We start from the raw sequence: 19,125 nt of genomic DNA, 5'->3' as shown, positions 1-19,125 counted from the left end.
AGACATGCAGGGTTTTCTTTTAGGCTAGAAATTAACTTTTAAGGTCTGGCTTCATTGTACCCGAGTCACAAGTACAAGGCCAGGCCCCTTTGAACTTGGGACAACAAGCTGCAGAGAGCAGCCCACAACCATAACAGTGAACGAAGCCCTGTGGGGGGTTTGAGGAGACCTCCTCATAATGCCAAGTTCTCAAAGACCTCCCCTGCTCCTCAGGCATTAAAGCCATTCATAGCTCTTTCCTTTTGGGATGTTATTAGCAATTTTTCATGTCAGACTGGATTAAACACGTTACTTTGCATGTTGTAATGTGAATAACACTGTGATTAATCCCCACAGGACAGCACGTCGGCTGACATTTTTCCTTTCTAGAAGGAGTAACTGCACAGTGTTGTTGGGTTTTTTGAAATTAAGAAAAGTCCAGAGCTTGAAAATAAATATTTAAATGGATGGGTTGTTAGATTTTTCACTGGGCAATAATCAGTCAGCCATGTTAATTATGTGTCTGGGGGTAGCATTTCCCTGACCCTAAGTGATGGCGACCTATTCAGCGCATCTTTACACCTAACTGACTGAACATCTCTGAAGTAGGAACATCTGCAGAATATGCTTCAGTGACAAATAAACTCCATCTACGTTGCTTTTAATAGAACCAACAATCCCTAGTATGAACCCAGGGCATTTTCTTAGCATCAGGTGGCAGCAGTCAATCAAAGAATCACACTGTATATTCACCAGGAGGGAAGACAATGAGCTCTGCTCAGGAGGAAGTTAGGTGGGTTTCAGGCTGAAGCCTCCACATCAGACTGATTTAGAAAGAAATCACATTTTGTCGCATGCTTTCTCAATAAAACTTAGCTCTGCTGCCAAGGAACAAGTCCCAGGCTGAACTTTGGGCCAGTGTAAATCAGCCGGGCTTTACCAGCCTCGGGGCAGTTATGCTGATTTACACCTGGTGCGCACAGGTCCCACACCTCCTCACGCAGCCCAACAACCACCACAGCACTTCTTCTCAAGCGTTGGCCACGTTAACACATCCCCGTCTATGAAAACTGGGAAGGCATTAAAGCTTTCATCTGTTCTTGCCTATTTGTGCTGTTTTAACTACTGGCATTATCCTTGGTTTGAACAAACCTGAACTATTTCACTCCTGGGTTTGTATGTACAACTACCATGCCGAACCATTTGGATCAGCACTTTGGGGGAATACTTTGTTAAAAATAACTCAGCACCAACTACTTCTGTGTGAGTAACAGTATAGTTCCAATGGCTCAAAAGTTGGAGTCAAGTCAGACCTAACTCACACTTCTTTCATACAGAAGCATACGCAGTTGCAGAAAGCAGTATGCTTTATAAATACTTGTAGGGTTTATTTGCAAGGAAAACATTAGCCAAAAGGCAGTGATGACTGGGAAGGTGAGGGCAGATCCTCAGCAGGTCTAAGTCAGCGTTGCTCGAGGAGAATCAGTGAGGCAACACTGATTTTAAACCAACAAAGAGGATCAGGCTTCCCTTTCTGATGGCATGCACAGACTTTAAAAATCACCGTTGGGAAGGAGGGCACACTACGAGTAGACACGTGTCTCAAGTTGGTGGCTGATCAGTGGCCCTTCACTGTTTTTCTCATTATTGGGTCGTCTTGTATCTTTTATTAGTTAATTCATTTATTTTTTGGGTTGCGCGGCAAAGACTTTTTCTCCCTTCCCTTCCCTCCCATTCCCCTCATCTCCTCTCCTCTCCTCCCCTCCCCGAGCCCTCCTCCTCTTCCCAGTTGCTTTACCTTCAAGGATGATTTGTTTTATTAAACTGACTGTCCCCAGCCTCTGCAGTACATAATAAAAGCCTGACATAGCAGCCTGCCTGCCTTCTGTGTCCTGCAGATACTCATCATAAGTGTCAGGACATACCAAGGTTAGCGGTCACTGGAAGTGCGCTCACTGGCTCAAGCCTTGCCAAACATGCTTGGCAGCTGAATGAATGTCACAGAGAATAGAAGGGGAATTACAAAGGTTAGAAAGAAGACAGCCTCTCTCTCTCTCTCCTTTTTTTTTTTTTTCTGGAGATATATAAGCTGATTTTTCACACTTCTGAAATAAACATCAGCTCATTCACAGTCTCCAGCACCTAAATCTCTCCCATTGTCAAGCAAACCTTTAATTTCTACCCAAGCCTTATTTCTTCATTAGCAAAATAAGATGCTTAATTCTCTCTTAATAGAAAAGGGGGAAAACACCAAAAACCAAATGACAAAACAAGCCACCGGTCTGCTCAAAGATTTATATGTGTATTTCATGTCGTTAATCCTATTAAGGGTGAGCTTCTTCACAGTTCATCTTTTAAACTTTCAAAAATTCTTGCTCAAGTGGTAAATCTAGAGGATAGGAAAAGCAATACAGATGTAAAGATCACAGAATTGTGAAAGTCAAGTTAAAACCGATATTCCAGAGAATTGTGTTTTGTTTTTTTACTATAAAAGGGCAATAAAATGCTGACTGTAAGAAGACAATGTCAAGGAGAAAAGGGTATTGGTATTTTGGATACTCTTGACTGCTCGCCTTGGAGAGAGAGTTATTCTTGTCACAAACCCTTTTGTCTGCATCTGCTGACTGCTTGCCTGTAGCCAGCAGCATACTTTAACTGTTTTGTCACCTCCTAACATCACATGCATCAGCTGTTGTGCTTTTGTTACGGGTATTGTAGAGCTAATCCACTGTGGCTGTTCTACTGTGCAGTAAATAAAACAGAAACTGCTTCTCAGACAATTCTGCATGAATATTTCAGATGGCTTTTACAACTCTGATTCACAAAATAAAATACACCCCCCCCCCAAACTAGACTCAGATGCCTCAAAGCTAATTGCATGCAATGACTTCAGGCATCAGAAACAACTGTTTTAGTTGGATAAATGAACAGGAGACCTTTCTACAGTTATTCTTTAAAAATACTACGCATAATTCCTTCCTTGTAATTTTACCTGCATGTAAATTTCTTCTGTAGAACACTCTGGGTTCTTCGCAGTGGCAATTTAAAATTATTTTGTGCCAACAAAATGCTTAAAACTTCTTTGACATTTTTTCTTCTGTAAGTGTGCAAGTCTTGGAAGTTTATTTGACTGACAATTATTTTTTAACCAGAGAATTAATTTCACAAAGTTCCTAAACTTCTCCCTCCAACTTTCCTAGAACAGGGACTAAACTATTTACTTGCAAGTTCATTTTCTGCAGCCGATTGCCAAACTGTCCTAAAGCAGGGTGGCTTTTCGCATGTTCACAGGGGCAATGGTAGCAAAGCCCAGCAGAAGGTCTGAAGCAGAAAAGATACCCCAGGAAAGGAGACAAACAGGTGAAGTACTTTACCGAGCATTCATTCACCCTTGTGCACACATGATTCCTCTAAACAAACTCTCCTATCCCTGCTGTTTGTTAAGTAAATATTGATCAAGGAGAGACATATCTCCTGACAGCAGTAGCACAAGCTGGGGACTTGTACCTCAGACAGGGTGGACTTAAATGGATAAACTCAGATGCTTTAGGAAGGCCACACAGCGATTACCAGATAAAAAGGCACCAAGTCAGAGAGGCGGCCTTCCCCTCTGCGGGGGGCTGTGATTTGCTTACGTGGAACCTCCAGGACAGAAAGAGAAGTCATCGGCTCCCAGACACACTCTTTTAGAGCAGGAAGCCTGCGTCTTAGGTGCCCAAATGGCTTCATGTTTTTATCTCTTGCCAGCTCATGCATTAATATTGCACGCAATAAATGTGGAGTGTAAGTCCCTCTCCTTGAGCACACGTGGGAGGCTACCAAGGGGTAGCTCCTCAGCGATGTAGGTTTTCACCACTCCATTGGTTTCAACAGAGATTGCTTTCCCTGCGGATGGCCCACCCCCGGTTGTGCTGGGCTGGGGCACATGTTTTCCTCAGAAGCACGTTGATCCCCACTCATACTCCAAGAGAGCAGTTCACTCTGATGCCTGTGGCATAAAGTACACACCACCTTATGTAAGGGTGCCCAGTTTAGGCTGGTGTGTGGGTTCTCATAAGCAAACAGTGAAGATTTATTGGCCTGATGTGTCTGTTGGTAGTATAGCTGCAGAAAGCTGTAGCAAAATTGTCAGTTCATTGTTGGCTGTGATTTCTTGTAAAATTTCAGCTGTAGGTAACAGCAACCTCATTTTAGTGAAGTACCAAAATTTGGGTGGACATTAGAAGTAATGCAAGTGATTCTTGGAGCAGATTTTTAAGCGCTCCTCAGAGATTGGATCCAAAGTCTCCGAACCACGCACAAGGCAACCACAAATCTATTCACCTTCTACGGATGGGAGCGGAGGGAGAGGATCAGACATTAATTTTCAGTACGGGGTCCCATGTTTAGATGTACCAAGACCAACGCAACCGTTCTAATATTGTAACAGCGTCAGACAACTGCTTGGCTGTAGTGCACAAATCTGAAGATCCTTCAGACAGGGACAGCTGGGCTAAGCTCGAAACCTTTTCTCATACGATGTTTAATCTGCATTAAACTTCAGCTCCCTTTATACGATCAGGCTGGCCAGAGTGTACCTACAGACTTTGCCTGTGGTATTGTGCTGGAGTCTGATAGTGTGTTGTATTACTAATGTTCCAAGAGTAAACACACTTGTAGGAAACAGCTATAGTTCAAGGCTGCACTTTAAAAAAATAAACGTTTCATCAGTCTTAGCAAAGGAACAAATGGCAATAACACTCTGTATCATATTTTACAAAGCTTCAAAAGAACAATGTCCCGTTGAGTGAAATTCAGTAGCATTCTGTAAACATTAATTTAAGGAAATCAATAGGCTCTGTGAGCTAAAGCCATATTGCAAGATAAACTGGCTGGAGTGCTACTTTGTCAAACAGATTTTAGTTTTCTCGGCTAGATAAAGACGGTTTCAAAATGGGGTAACGTGTTGCAACCAAGGTTTGAAAACTATGTGGCCTTCAAACCGTCTGCTTGTTCCTATTACAAAGCTGGATAAACATACTTTAAAAATGATAAGATTGGGCCAGGATTGATTTTACTTTCAAATTTTATATAAAGTAGAATTCTTGGTGAGTGTGTGGTTTGATTTTTTTGATCGTAATTATGATCAGAAATAAACAAACGCAGCACAGGCAGCTCAAGATGTCCGGCTGCCAGGAGAGGTTAAAATATCTGGAGGCGGCTTTTTTTTTTCTTTTTTCAATTGCAGGACAGCACGGATTTAAAAAAAAAATCTTTATTCATGTTGACCTGGTGGGCAACAAGTCGCCTTGCCAAATAGGAAAGCCAAAATCTCTAGTGGACTTAGGATCAGAGGTCTTCAGCTGGTGAAGGCTGCTCACGTTGCAGAGCGCAAGGTCGCGGTAATGGGAGGTAAACAGGTTGGAGGGGGCGAGAGGGGGAAGGCCAGATCCCGCTTCTAACTGGGTGATCTTGACAGTGGCTGTAGAGGGGGACTCCGCAGGGAGCCCCTCACCCAAGGGTAAGGCGTAAGCAGCAGCTATTAGACAAGTGATGGAGAACCTCTCCAGGATAATGAGCGAGTTTGCTGCTGGGGGAGCAGTCTCGCCATGGGTAGCTCCAGCTCAGACAGCTCTAAAGTGTGTGTGCAAAGCACTCTGCACCAGCACAGGTACAGCAACAGTAGAGGAGACTCAGGGGAAATATTTCTGCCGAGAAAAAACTCATACAAAGCACAAACCAGATGTGCACAGGCAGCCCCCCACTCCCAAAGTCAGGGTAAGGTGAGTTTTGGGGGCGTACTGCAACCTTCTTAAGGGAGATGCTTCAGAAACTCTGCTTGCATCACCCACACATATCCCTGAGCCCCTTCTTCACACAAGGAAGATTTAAGCCTGTGGGCTTTGGGGGTGAGCTGGCACCTAAACCTGTATTCCCTTACGCACAGCCTGTTGTATAGGAAACCTACGGAGGACAAGCCCTGCCCATAAGATGCTGCATCAGAGCAACGCTGGGGTCAAGCCAGCAGCAACGCTTCTTCTGCAGCCACTTCTCCGTGGGCTTGCGGGGAGGCTGGTGACACCGGGACCAGCTCCTTCCTTGTGTGCGTCCCATCGAGCCAGGGACCCCCCTGTTTTAATGGAGAGCTACAAGAGCCACCCATCCACCAGGCCCTCCCAGATGAGGGACTCATGCAATTAGCAGCTGCAGGCACAAATCTGCCACGGTTTCCAGGATAACACTGCCCAGAGCAGCACTGCCCTACCCTTGCTTTTCCTGCGCTTGCAAGGGCAGTGTCTGCGATACCTTGCTGGTGTCCTGGCTTCTGCCACGTTTGTCCAGACCATCACCTCCCCTCACGCACATACTTTTTTCCCCAAGCACAGTGAGCTGCTGCGTGGGACCATCTTAGCGCTGCAAGTTGGTGTGGCAGCATATCAAGCAGGAGGCTTTGGCTTCTACACAGAAATTGGAGGCAGGTTTTGGAGTAAGTTGCTACACTTCTTGGCGCGAAAGCCGCGGCAGCATATGGCCCAATGTTCTCAGTTTAAGTCTGACACTTAACATTATTTAACAGTTTCTGTGTTAGGTGCTTTATAAGGTAAAGGAAATTAACAATTTTCAGCTAATTAGATCACTCAATTGGCTGAACATCCTGGACACCTCTTAGAAAAAAAAAACAGGTTGGCTCAGGCAATGGAAAGGCTAATGCCTCTTCCATTATCACTTAAGAGGAGAGGGAAAAAAGTTGGAAAGGATGCTTTTATGAAAAATACCTCAACTATTGGACACTCCAGTAAACACACTTTTCTCCCAGTCACCACCTTTACTAGAAAGCTGGGCGTCAATTTGCCCACCCAATCCCCCTGGCTACAGCAGCAGCTCTCTGGTGCCACCACGGTCTGTGTTTATTGTCTTCAAGTTTCCTCTCACAACTCCTGCTGTACAAATCTGTTAAGAAACAGATTTTTATGGAAAAAGACAGACAAGAAATTGAGTGGCCATTTAGGACGGTCTGCTCTCCCACTGTCGCACACAAAGAGAAGAGCACTCTTTAGGGACAGGACTAACAACACAGCACTGAGCCTGGTGTTTGAGAAGGGAAAAGCATTAGCCTGAGTCCAGCTGAAAAGAGAGAAACTAGGAAAACAACAGAGGTTTCTAATTACATTTACTGTTACACTGTAAGTGTTTTACTCCTTATAAAAGCTGGAAAACACATGCCCCTCAAATGATCTGAGACTGTATTTTAAAAGTGTTTGTTTGAAATGAAGTTGAGATGCCTTATCCCTTGAGTAGAGTTTGGGGCACTAGTAATCTACTGCTGGCTTACTGTTATCTCCTCCGCCAAGCTCACAAAGAGGAGAGAGAATAGGCACGGCTCTTACAAGGAAAAAAACCTGACAGTGGGGCTGCTGAGATGCCTGATAATATCGGGGAAGTGAAAGTGGTAGTGCAGTGAAAATGGATACTGCGCGATACATTAGATTTAATCACTTGCATTTCAATTAAGCTTTTCCACAAATAAAGACTGGGAAGTACTCGGCAGGCTCCCTGCGCGGCTGGAGCGCTGAGTATCGCCGGCGCTGAGCGCCTGGGCTGGAGGCACACAGCGGTGCGGCCGCGGCTCGCTGGGCTCACACCCCCTCCTGCCTCCCAGGGTCCTCCCCATCAGGACCCATATTCCCATTTTGCAGTACGGGGGAGGCATCCCACACACAGCGACACCCCTGGAGGATCTATGTGCTGGGACCGCTGTGCTGGTGGTCCAGGGGATGAGCCTGGCCATCACGGAAACACAGCTACTCTCTCGTGCAAACACAACGGCCTTAACATCCTAGTTTCTAAGCACAAAAGTTGGTAAGACCTGAGAGTAGAGTGGGCTAAAACAAAATAAAAAATCTTTCCGTTTACTATTTATTTAGACTTTTTGCTCCTTGAAATTCAGTTCTCCCCTTTCCCCATCCTCGAAAATCATCGACAGTGTTTTAATGGGGAGATGATTATCAAATTTCCTTTTCTGCCTTACTGATGAATTAGAACTGCATGAGATATAGAGGTTTCTAATGGAAACTCTGATTGCCCTTAACTTACTACATTGCCAATGGCACTGCCGCAGAATGGAAAAATCACTAAGGCTCCTACAGCTTATGATAGTTGGGGGTTTAGTATGTGCTGGGACATGTAAGAAAGAATCATGGGAGGGGTTACTGTCACACTCCAGAAGCTGTCTCATTCAAAAACTGAAGGAGAAATAAAACTAATGCTCACAAGAAAAGTCTAACTTTAACTCAGTCTCATTGCGGTGAAATGCGATCTGCTCCAAGAGGCTGCCTATAATGCCAAGCGGCATGTTACGTACCCTGCTGCCAAATTCTGGCAGGTACCACATCCAGGCGCCCACAAAAAACCTGTCCAGAAAATTGAGTACAGGGATGACCACCCAATTCTGGCTCTTCTCTGGGAACAGCAGAGAGGTTATTGCACACTCTCCTGGACGCATCGGCCAGATGGGAATGTGATGTGTTACTCAGAAGGACCTGGGCTGTGATGAGCAGGTATGCCTCTCACTAAGCAGTAAGCCCATCTGCTTTCATGGTATTTCCATGCATAAAAGAGCTGGGCAGGCAGAAACTGCTGGTTAGACCATGGGTATAGAGGAAAACACGTTCAAGAGCTTGTAGTGTGCAGAGATTTTTCTATGTTCAGCAGAATTTGGCCCCATAGATGAACCATTAACAAGTAGTAGAAGTGATAATTAAAGGCTTATACATCAGGAATACATCTTACATATATAAAAATGCCGTAACAGTTACTAAATATCCGTAATTGGTGTTGCTTGCTCTTGTACACTCTGCCCATTTCTCTGCATTGCAGTCACCTTTGTCTTCTGTGCCTGGCCCTGAAAAGCTCCAAATGTGCCCTCTCCCTCCTTGTTTTGCATGTATTGGGGTGAGGGGGGGAAGAGATGGGAAGCAGGTGGTGTTTAATCAGTCTGGCAGGGAAACAGGGAGTCAGTAGGGTCCTTTTGGGGGTGTCATGAAGGTGGTAAGCATGCCCTCTGGCAGCAGGGCACCTCCCTTCCTCTTTCCCATGGCAGAGGGTAGGGGCAGGGGAAGGAAATTGTGCAGGGTTATGGGTGAGGGGTGTTGCAAATGAGGCTCCACCAGCCCAGGCTCCCCCGGATTAACTCCGATGAACCGCCTCCCAATGTAACCACACTTTTATGGGCATCTGAAGCCCATCATGATGGAACAAACTGCTTCATCTATTCCACCCTGAGCCATGCGGCTGGCCAAACTGGGCTACAAACACCCCGTCACAAGCTCCAGGTCAGGACCTGCCGGGGACAGCTGTAGCTTGCAAACCTGTGAGTTCAGAAGATGAAGACTTACATCCTAATGGACTGGGCTGCCTCTCGTTTGCCTGCTCTTTATCCCTTGCGGAAGGAAATGGTGCGACTCCAGCCAGTGCTGGATTAGATAACCTCGAGGCTGGGCCTCGTCTGATGGAGCCAGCCCTCTCCGCAATTGCATGAGATAAACCACTTCGGCTTCCCCCTGAACACTGATACTCAGCAGTTAAAGGGCTTTTACTCGCAACGTTGATTTCCCCTCCCTCCTCTAAAAACTTTCTGAAGTTGTAGATGACTGCTTTAAATGCATTTGTGTGTCTACGCCACAGTTCTCCCCTAAGTCCCAATCAATGCTGCAGCCTTTCTGCTTAGCAACAGGGATCATGCCACCCTGGTCTGCTGCTCTCTACAAAGCCTCCCTGTTAACTACAGAAACAAGTTCAAGGCCACATCTTTGAGCGCTCTGGACCACCACCTGGACACGGCTTCTTCTGATGGCACATTTCCACTAGAGCCTTGAAACCAACCCCCCGCAGAGAGCAGTTCACGAGTCCCTCCGGTGGCACACAAAACAAGGCAGAGCCTGGCTGCGTACCTTCCCCCTCTGTAGATAAGAAAGATGAACCTTGCCCCTTCCAGATCTACAGGGAGAAATCATCTCCAGTGCGCTGATTATCTGGCTGTCCCTCCCTCTCTCTCACCCACCCACACTCACAGGTCAGGAAGATGCGGGGCTCTCTCCCTGCACTATGAAATCCAGCAGTTCTGCGTAACTACAGAAAGTGACCCAGTATCCTGAATACTCCCTCCCCTCTCTCTTCGACCAAACAGTATTTTTTAACTTCACTTCTTGCGTTATTATTGCCACTTCGGTAGGATGCTGAACCGTGGCTACTTCACCTCCCAGGTTATCTCGCTCTCACGCAGCTGAAGGACACACAGTCCTCACGGGCCCCTGCAATATTCTGCTGTGACTTCTTCACAGCCTCAGTATTTCACCTTTGCAGATTTAAGTATCTTTGAAAACAGCATTCCCGTTGCACTCCACAACGATGTTGGAAGGCCTCTCCACAAGTAAACTGCACTCTCAGCCCAGGGATACCCGCTTTGGGAACACCCAAAAAGCTGGGTCAGAAACCAGAGTGGGGCATGGTGTTGCTAAACCTCTCCCACGGTTTCTGAAAGTTAAGACAGTTTGCTAATTCACATTATGAGCGCCTGACTCTCATCCATTTTAAAACACGTTGAAGATATGAAGCAAACGGTGTTATGTGTGAAGGTGACCTATTCAAAGTCCTATAGGATGGGTAATCCCATCTGTAAGACTTCTGTTAAAGTCAGTCACACAGCCCTGACCACGCACTAGGAGACGGTGTTGGCTGGGACCTCCTCTTTTGGCAAGAGTGCCTTACAAAAATAAAAACAATGCACCCCTCCACCCCACATCCATAAACGTGATGGCTCTGCTGCTCCAAATCCCGGTCTGCATTTAATTTTTAGTTTTAAAATAAACACAACTTTTTTTCCAATTAACATTTAACATACATTCACACACTTGACTGTAGAGGAACACAACAAAAGATAGCTCTTCAGCTGGCACAGATTAATTAGCTGCAATGATTGCTGGAGCTGATTTACACCAGAAACTGAGAATCCAGCCCAGAAGTTAGTTCAGTGTCATGGAGAAAAAGCATGGGGTGCATGGGATGCGGAGGGAAAAATCTTACAAAACTAGTAAGCTAACCCACCCACCATTTCACATCTCTCTGGTACAACATTTATATAGAACAGCTTAGATGAAGTTTAGAAGATTAAACATTTTCTTCAATTTTCACAGTACAAAATGTTCTACGTCCTTTTAATGTGACACACTAAAACAGGAGATAAGAAATTTCAGCTGATTGGGTCTCGTGAACACTCTCTTCCTTCACTGGACAAAGCTGCTTCTCCAACAGTTCTGAGTGAGAAATTTAGTTATATTGTCTACAAGAAATTCAGAAAGTCTGGAAGAAACATGTGCAACTTGCATGTTACTCATTACCACAACTAGGATTTATTAAATGATAAGAGAATAACTCATTTATTTTACTTTTCTTTTTTTAAACAGCAAGTTTTAAAATTGAACTGCCTAGCCTGACGAAGTCTTTCTATAGGCAGGATGAATGAAAAAGGGAGAAGATATTACGCGAGTGAGGGACAACATGGGTTAAAATTCACCTTGCTTCTCGCTCCTCATCTACGATGGATTTTTGGAGAACAACGGACATCTGGAAATCAGTTTTACATAGAAAAATAGAAAACAGGGAAGAACTAGGAAGATGAATAAAGGCTCATCACAGACACAAAAGACCAGAGCAAAAAGAAGCTTGGATTTGGGTATTCTTGTCTGGCAAGGAGGCAGGCAGTAAGGCTAATGAAGCATTTGCGATATGGGACGTATGCCAGCGTAACAAAGAAGATGTGCATCAGCTCTGCAGATGTGCCAAAGCCCCCAGAGCAAAATAATGACATAATCACCATCAGTGTCACAGACCAGACTGTACACAAGGTGACATGGGAGAGAATAAATAAGAGTCTTTAGAGGCCTGTAGTACACACACGGGAAGGAATGGCCATTCCTCACAACTGCCACAAGAGAGGAGCGAGATGTTGGGTATAATGTGTGCAGCTAGCAAAAGAAATCTTGAATTGTGCAAGGCTAACGCATTATAAATTGGTGCTTTTCTCAGTCTCCAGTTGACGTTTTAATTCCCACTACCCCTTGTTGAATGCAAAATGAAATGGCAGTAGGAGTCGGAAGAGTTTGCCAAGTTTTGTTTTGGTTTGGTTTTGCTGGTTTCTTTTTTTTTTTTGTTTTTGGAAGGGAGTTGTTTTGTTGGAGAAGAGGATGGGGCAGTAAGGATGAGTTCTGGTAAATAATTGTAAAAGAAAAAGCTAAAACCCACAAACCCCAAACAGACCACAGCACACCACCACACGCGCACAGGCACAGCAGCCCTGCACCATTCAGCTGGAACAATCCAAGGATTCCCCCAAAGCAAAATTAGAAACAAACGAGGACGGGTTTTGCTTTTTTTCGGGGGTTGTGCTTTCTGGTTTATTGCTATCCTTGAACTAAACCAGGAAAAATCCCACTAAAATATTTTTCCACATTAAAAGACAAGATTACTATTTTATTGATCAGTAATAAAACACCGCTTAGGGCAATTTAGTACTTAAGATGTTATTTGCGGTGGGGAGTAATCTGAAAAGCTCAGAGTAGCCTTAAATCATTTCACAACAGCTCCTCCTGCATAAAAGCGAGCGTTCGCCTCCGTACAGCTGTGTGATTTGGTGGTGGATTTTTTTACAGGGCTTTTGTCAATTTTTAAAGGGAACATCTGTTTGGTAAAGCAGAACAACACTGGTGGTAACGCACAGGCCGACGTGGGCAAACCGTGGAAGAGCCGGAGAGATGCTGGAGGCGCCAGCAGGACTCTCGCAGAAGGAACGCTCAAGTACGTAATTGTTCGCAGGATCTGGCCCTACAAGAGGAGCTCAGAAGAACAAAGCACTTGGCTTCACCAGTGTCCCTTTTCATTGCTTCTAATGAAAGATTCATAAGAATAACTTTAATTTTTTATGATCTTTTTTTTTTTGCGTTACTCTATTAGCTGCATCTACTTTGTATGCAATTTCTTCTTAAATACAGAAAAGCTGGTTCGAAATGCCAGGCACAATAACTTAATCAGTACAATAATTGATCTGGATTGTTGGTGGTCCTTTGTAACAGTAAGGGACTGAGATGGAGCCCAGAAAATGTTTTATATGATTATTCCTTTTCATTGCAAACTGATGTATTTATGAAGAATACAGGTGACAGGTCGAAGCAGAGTCTTTTTTTTTTTTTTTAATAATGAAAAAAATATTTAAACCTCCATAATTTGCTAGTTAAACTGTTCAGTGGAAGAATGATTGTATTTGTCCTTTTTGGCTTCGCCCAATTAATTGGGGCAGTAACATAAGGATTGTTAATAAACAGCCCTAATTTAACTATACTTCTTGCCTATCTAATATAACCACACCATATCTTTGTTTAGCGTATCATCGGAGAAAACAAGCAAGCATGTATATAATTTTCTTCTGTTGTATACGAAGTTTAATAATTACACCACAGAGGATTCTCAATTAATCGCAGAAGGCACAACAATATTAATAATCCGTTTAGCAAACTCTAGCTTCTTTGCACTTTGATGTTACGAGCAGAGACAGTATGAACTAGTGGCAGCTTTTTAAACTGGGCGAGTGTTTGTTTCTGTTACGGCTTATATCAATGTTTTCTTTTATGCTTTTTCTACCGTGCACCTTTCTTCCCCCTAAGAAAAAAAATACAAACCAAAACCACGGAACAACTCAGCGAACAAGCCTGTGCTGATTTGGGTGTGTTTCGATCAAAGCTGACAGATCGAATTTTTCATTTATTTACCAAAGTTTCACGGCAGCCATTCTTCATAATTACAGCAGCGTTTTAACTTTTTTTCTTCCCCTGAATAGCAGAGAGGGGGTTCTGAGAAAGTTTTTAATTAGCTAAATAGGTCTGTGTAATCTAGATGAAATAAACACGCCCGTTTGAAAGCGTCGTTAGAACTTTTCCAGCCATTTAATCCATAGATGGCTGAACACAATGATACCTTCCCCAGAAAGCTACAGCCACCACCAGCAGCTGTTAGAAGAGAGCTTGCTCCCTGCTCCTATTGATAACCCTTTGTGGAAGGAAGAAAAAGAGCTGAGGGAAGGAGAACTGAATGTCAGACAATAGACATCGCTACACACACTGTCTCTGAACTTTCCTCATCTCTGAAGGACAATTAATTATGAAGGCCTTTGGGGTAGGTCGAAGCAAGGGAAAACCTACTGCTGGCCCAGCACTCCAGCCGCTATCTCTGTGTTTGTTAAATGGTTGTGCCTGTTGGGGAACCAGAGTAGCAGCCACCAAAATAGCCAATAGATCATTTAGGAAAAAAGAGCAAAAGATTTTTTTATGTGTGTCTGTCCTTGTATAATTCTGTTCTCACTGTGAAATCATCCATACACAAAACACAAGGACAATTTTTTTTTCTTTTTTTTTTTTAGAAGAGCCACAGGGTAGGTTACAGTCAGAAACGGCCTCTCAGTGGTGTGTTAAAAAGGATGGTCTTTTCACCAAATCATTTCACAGAGGCAAAACAGACAAACACAAAGAGTTGAGACTTTTTCTCCTACATTAAATAGAGTAACTGATAAGGTCAGACATATGATACCTAAAGACATGAATCTGTGAACTCTTGAAGTCAAAGGACTTCTCTGTGCAAAGGAACAATCTTTCAAAGGAAATAGATCATAGAACTCCACTGAATCCCCTTTAAACTTTATGAAGCAGGAGGAGAAAAAGCTCTAAGTAGGGAAGCTTGACAGAAGAGCCTTGAACTATTTTCTGAAGGAAAGATGAGACCCTCCCTAGGCTGCCACAAAACATCTTTTTTTTTCTAAAGGCTCTTCTGAACTTTGATATGTGCCAAGACACCGCTATTGAAAGCTGTATAATTATGTGCTATAGCCACTGTAGAAAATGCTTTGTTCACCACAACAAAGAACAATAAGCAAAGTAAAGTGACATTACACTGTATCTTTTTCTTTAAGAATGTTGAGAAAGGTCACGGTACGTTATAACTAATAAAGCTGTTGAGTAAGGAAGTTTAAAGTTGATCTTGCTGTGCTTAAATGTAACCCAATGACAAAAAGGCAGAGGGAACTAAAATTGTAATGACATTAAAAAATAGATCGTATATCAACGTGCCAACTTCATTATACAAACACCTTGAATCCAAAGGACACAAACAGAAAAACCGAGTGTAGTCCTGCAACAGTATTCCTCTCGCAGTTCTCTCCCTAATAGCTTCCAACTACAATCTGCAGTTCAACTAACTGCAAAAACTGATTAATAAGCATTAATTGATACGTGCAACGCACGAACCTTCCACTGCAAGCCGCGGATTTTGTTACTTGGTTTACAAACCGGATTCATTTCCCGTGCAGTTTCAAGGAAAGCTCTGCTGTTTCACAAGAAATTGTTCTTCAAATTGAAAAAAAAAAAAAAGGCCTGAAGGCATCAATTAAATTTCCTGAAATCAAGATTTTTAAGTGAAAAAGAAGTTCAATCCAGACACTTATGTTTCGTGCTTTCTTTAGAGGAATCAGGACAGTTACGTTTACTGTTCTCAAATTGCCAAAGCAGCTTTATTCTCCTTGCTGCAGACCACCAGAGAGCCCTTCCGACTTTGTCTTTAAGAATGCCGAGAACAATGTTGAAAAGCTACAACAATAAAGCCCTTGAAGGAGGAAGTGTACAGCTGAGGGGGAAAAAAAATCGAGAGGAGCTTAATACTGCAACAAACAGCCGTCCCATCCGGCTGTGCCCAGGGCTGGTACCACCACAAGTGCCGAGCTGGCCGCAGCACAGCGGTTTGTATGGGGAGAGCAATCTCCCAGATGGAAGTTAGCAAGTTAGGCACCTGATTTTCTCTTCTCTTGAGGCCACTTTGCACTGCTCCAGTTGCGTAAAGGAGTATTAGGGTGGTTATAAATCGTACTTTGCAGCGCCTGCAAAACCACTCCGAAGTGGCCTTAGTTTAAATAAGAATCAGGTTCGAGGGCTTTAATTCTCCTTTTGATGAACGCCAATTCAGCACAAGGTGAATCCTGCGGATGAAACTAGGGAAGAATACAGGTTCCTAAAATAAGCACATAAGTGGCCAGAATTTTTTATAATTGAGGATGTCTTAATTTTTGGATGCAGTGCTGGGCACACTTCATTTTCAGGGAATGGACTGTTGAGGACCTCCTGACAAAGTGGCTCTCATTAACAGATCTCCAGTTGAGCATCCCAAAATGGAACTGGCCTAAAACCATCATCACTTCTGGGAATTTTGGCAGCCAGCATTCCTTTCAAGGGTTCATAGGCTGCTTACGTGACTGGGTTATTACTTAGATTTTATAGGTGGTGTTATTTGAATTGTTTTACGTAATCTCATTGATTTTTTTAATGTGACAAACTCACAGTGCCTTAAGTTAGACATTCTGCTAAGACTTGAGTACAACTGGTCTTAATTAGGTTTTTCCCACTGGTATAGTTTTCTCCTGCCAAAAGCAGAGCAAACTTCTTAAAAATGGTTTTCTCCCCCTTCGAAACGACGACACGTGCCGTAACCAGCGCTATGAAAAGAGGCAATCATCGCGTCAAACCCCACTGTACCAAAACTGCATACAGTGTATTTGTGCAAATAGCACAGCTTGGCAGACATTTTGCTATTGTGATCGATCTCGGTAACTACGTCTGCAAAAATCGGGCAAGTTCCCGTGGAGCAGCAGGCAGGCTGAGCTCAGAACGATGGCGCGTACGGGCTTCTGCTTTGGTGCTCATTTGCTCGCTCCGCAGTGGAGCGTGGCACGGCGAGTGTTAAGCAGTAGGCAGGAGGGCATGGAGCAAAATCACGAGCACAGAGAGACCCTGAGACTTCAGAACTGAGACCGAGTTGTTAAAATGCCCACAAGGAAAAGGAACGGGCATCATGCGGGGAGACGTTAATACACGGAGAATGACGGTAACTACAAAAATATGCCAGGGGATCAAGGATGATGGAGGAGGAGTGGAAACCAAAGCAAGGCTAAACTCTGGGTATTGTCCTCAGGCCAATTTGTTTTCTTTGTTGTAAGTACACATATCAGAAAAAAAAAAATCTTATATATGGTCTTTAACCGTATTTTTACTTTAACTCACACCATGGTGTCCCACTTGTTTGAAAGGAAGACATCCTGCTACAGTCACAACTGGGAGTTCTGGTGATCTGCGTTAGGATGGATTTTGAGAGCGAGTTACAAAACTATTTGGGATTTTAAAATTTCTTTTAATGTATAGCAACAATACCTGACCAATTATTGCAGCTGGCATCCAAAAGCCTATGGCAACACCACAGATGAAACAGATATCAAGTGGCAAAGCAAGCTGTCCTCTCTTTCTGACCAACTTTGGCATTTGTGCTGGGACACTAACATTTGCCTCCTTCATTCACCTTCTACCTCCTTGGAAGAGCTGCCCCGGAGTAGAGAAGCATCTTCACCTTTCACAAAAAACCCCATGTTTCCGCCCCCCCCGCCCAACATTTCAAAAGTCAGTTTCAAATTGCTCTGTGCAGCTCAGCACATGTTTCTCCAGCTAACCCTACTGCTAGAGAGAGAAATGTGGAACCAGCTACACACACGTGTGCACACAAAACACAGGCAAAGTTGCATCGTGCTGGAGGAGGCACTGTATCTGTCTTTGGCTCACAGCCATAAGGGTACAATGGCAAAGCTAAAAACGATAGGACATGCGGTTTGTTAAACATCTTATTTGACTTTGCTACAAGCTGTCAGTTCCAATGTGCAGGGAAAGGAACACAGTATCACAGATTCCTGAGCAAATCAATGGCACTGCCTGATACAGACCAAATGCACATTTTAGCTTTATCATTTTTTCCTCATAGTCAATTTAGGAGTATTAAAGTCTATGCACAAATTTTACCCAAGAAGAAATAAAGGGGAAGGATTTAGGAATAGTAGTGTAGGTGATTTAAGATAAACAGCATATCAGACTAATCAGAAGATCAGCAAAGCATCACTGAAGTATGAGAGGAAGGAACTTTGATGACGCTAAATATGGCAAATGCTCAGTTTGCTAAATCCCTTTGGATCCAATTTCAACATTACAGTACTTGTCATTTTTGCTTTGCAGGTTGTGGGGGAGGGGCCAGGCATTTATCGGGAAAAGTTACAGTGGCTACGTTAGAAACACTTTAACGATCTCATAACTGCTGGATCTTCAATGCAAAATCAGGATTTAAACCTCTAGAAATTCTCATTATCATAGATAACACAAGAAAGACTGTGTGAAATATCTGCAAATCATCGCCACTTAAAACATCCCTTTCCATCCATGAATATCAAGGGGCTCCTTTCCTACTAGCTACTACACTTTGCCGAGATGAGGAAACTGCGATCACTAGCAGTGCTAAACTTATGAGATTTATATTTTCTTATCTACCTGAAAACACCAATAACCTCCCCACATGTCCTCACTGAAGTAATCCATTTACATTAACATTGCAACTAATGCTTTGAAATGAAATGCCTGAAATCATCAAGGACCCAAGAACTTTGGAAAGCAAAGAACATTTCAACTTCCACTCTGCAAACAGAAAAGAAGTTGTGTGAAAAACAACAACAACAAAAAAAAAAAGCTGGAGGGAATTTAAGCACATTTTGACAGAAAAAAAAGTTGGTCACACTTATCTCCTTATGCATTTCCTTTTCTTTTCCTGTATTTTGCTATTCTGCCTTGGCCTACAGGCAGACCTACGTCCCAGGGGTGAGAGTCTCCTGCCTGGTGCGTGTGTGGGTGCCTAATGGGGCCACAGCCCTCAGGAAAGTCTGAAGGTGCCACAGCACACCAAACATCAAGTCTGTGTGCTGTCACCAGCCACAACAAATGGCAAACCCCACCAGGAACATCCTCTTCCCCGTTCTTCACCTGCCCCTTCCACGCAACCACTCTCAAGAAAACTCTGCGTGCCCAGAAAAGGGGGAAGGAGCCGAGAACATCTTTGCTTAGAGAATTTTTGAATTATCTGAACTTAGGTGCTGCAAAAAAAAAGCTCTGCTAAAACCACCCCCAGAAGGATTTTAGGCAGGAAACCACCCTCTTCTGGTGGACAAATGTCACTTTTGCTGTGAGAGGGGGCACATTATGCAACTTGACC

The 19,125-nt window shown here is 43.7% G+C and overlaps 1 protein-coding gene across 5 annotated transcripts in view; it reads right to left on the bottom strand.

Moving 5' to 3' along the window:
* Nucleotides 1-19,125, bottom strand: part of PROX1 (prospero homeobox 1) — a 49,685-nt gene that overhangs the window by 8,064 nt on the left and 22,496 nt on the right. The gene's annotated exons all lie outside the window — the stretch shown is intronic.

The sequence above is a fragment of the Columba livia genome, chromosome 3 (genome assembly GCF_036013475.1).
Source record: "Columba livia isolate bColLiv1 breed racing homer chromosome 3, bColLiv1.pat.W.v2, whole genome shotgun sequence".
Classification (NCBI taxonomy): domain Eukaryota; kingdom Metazoa; phylum Chordata; class Aves; order Columbiformes; family Columbidae; genus Columba; species Columba livia.
Note: the sequence above shows the minus strand (reverse complement) of the source record. Positions and strands in the feature narration are given on the sequence as shown.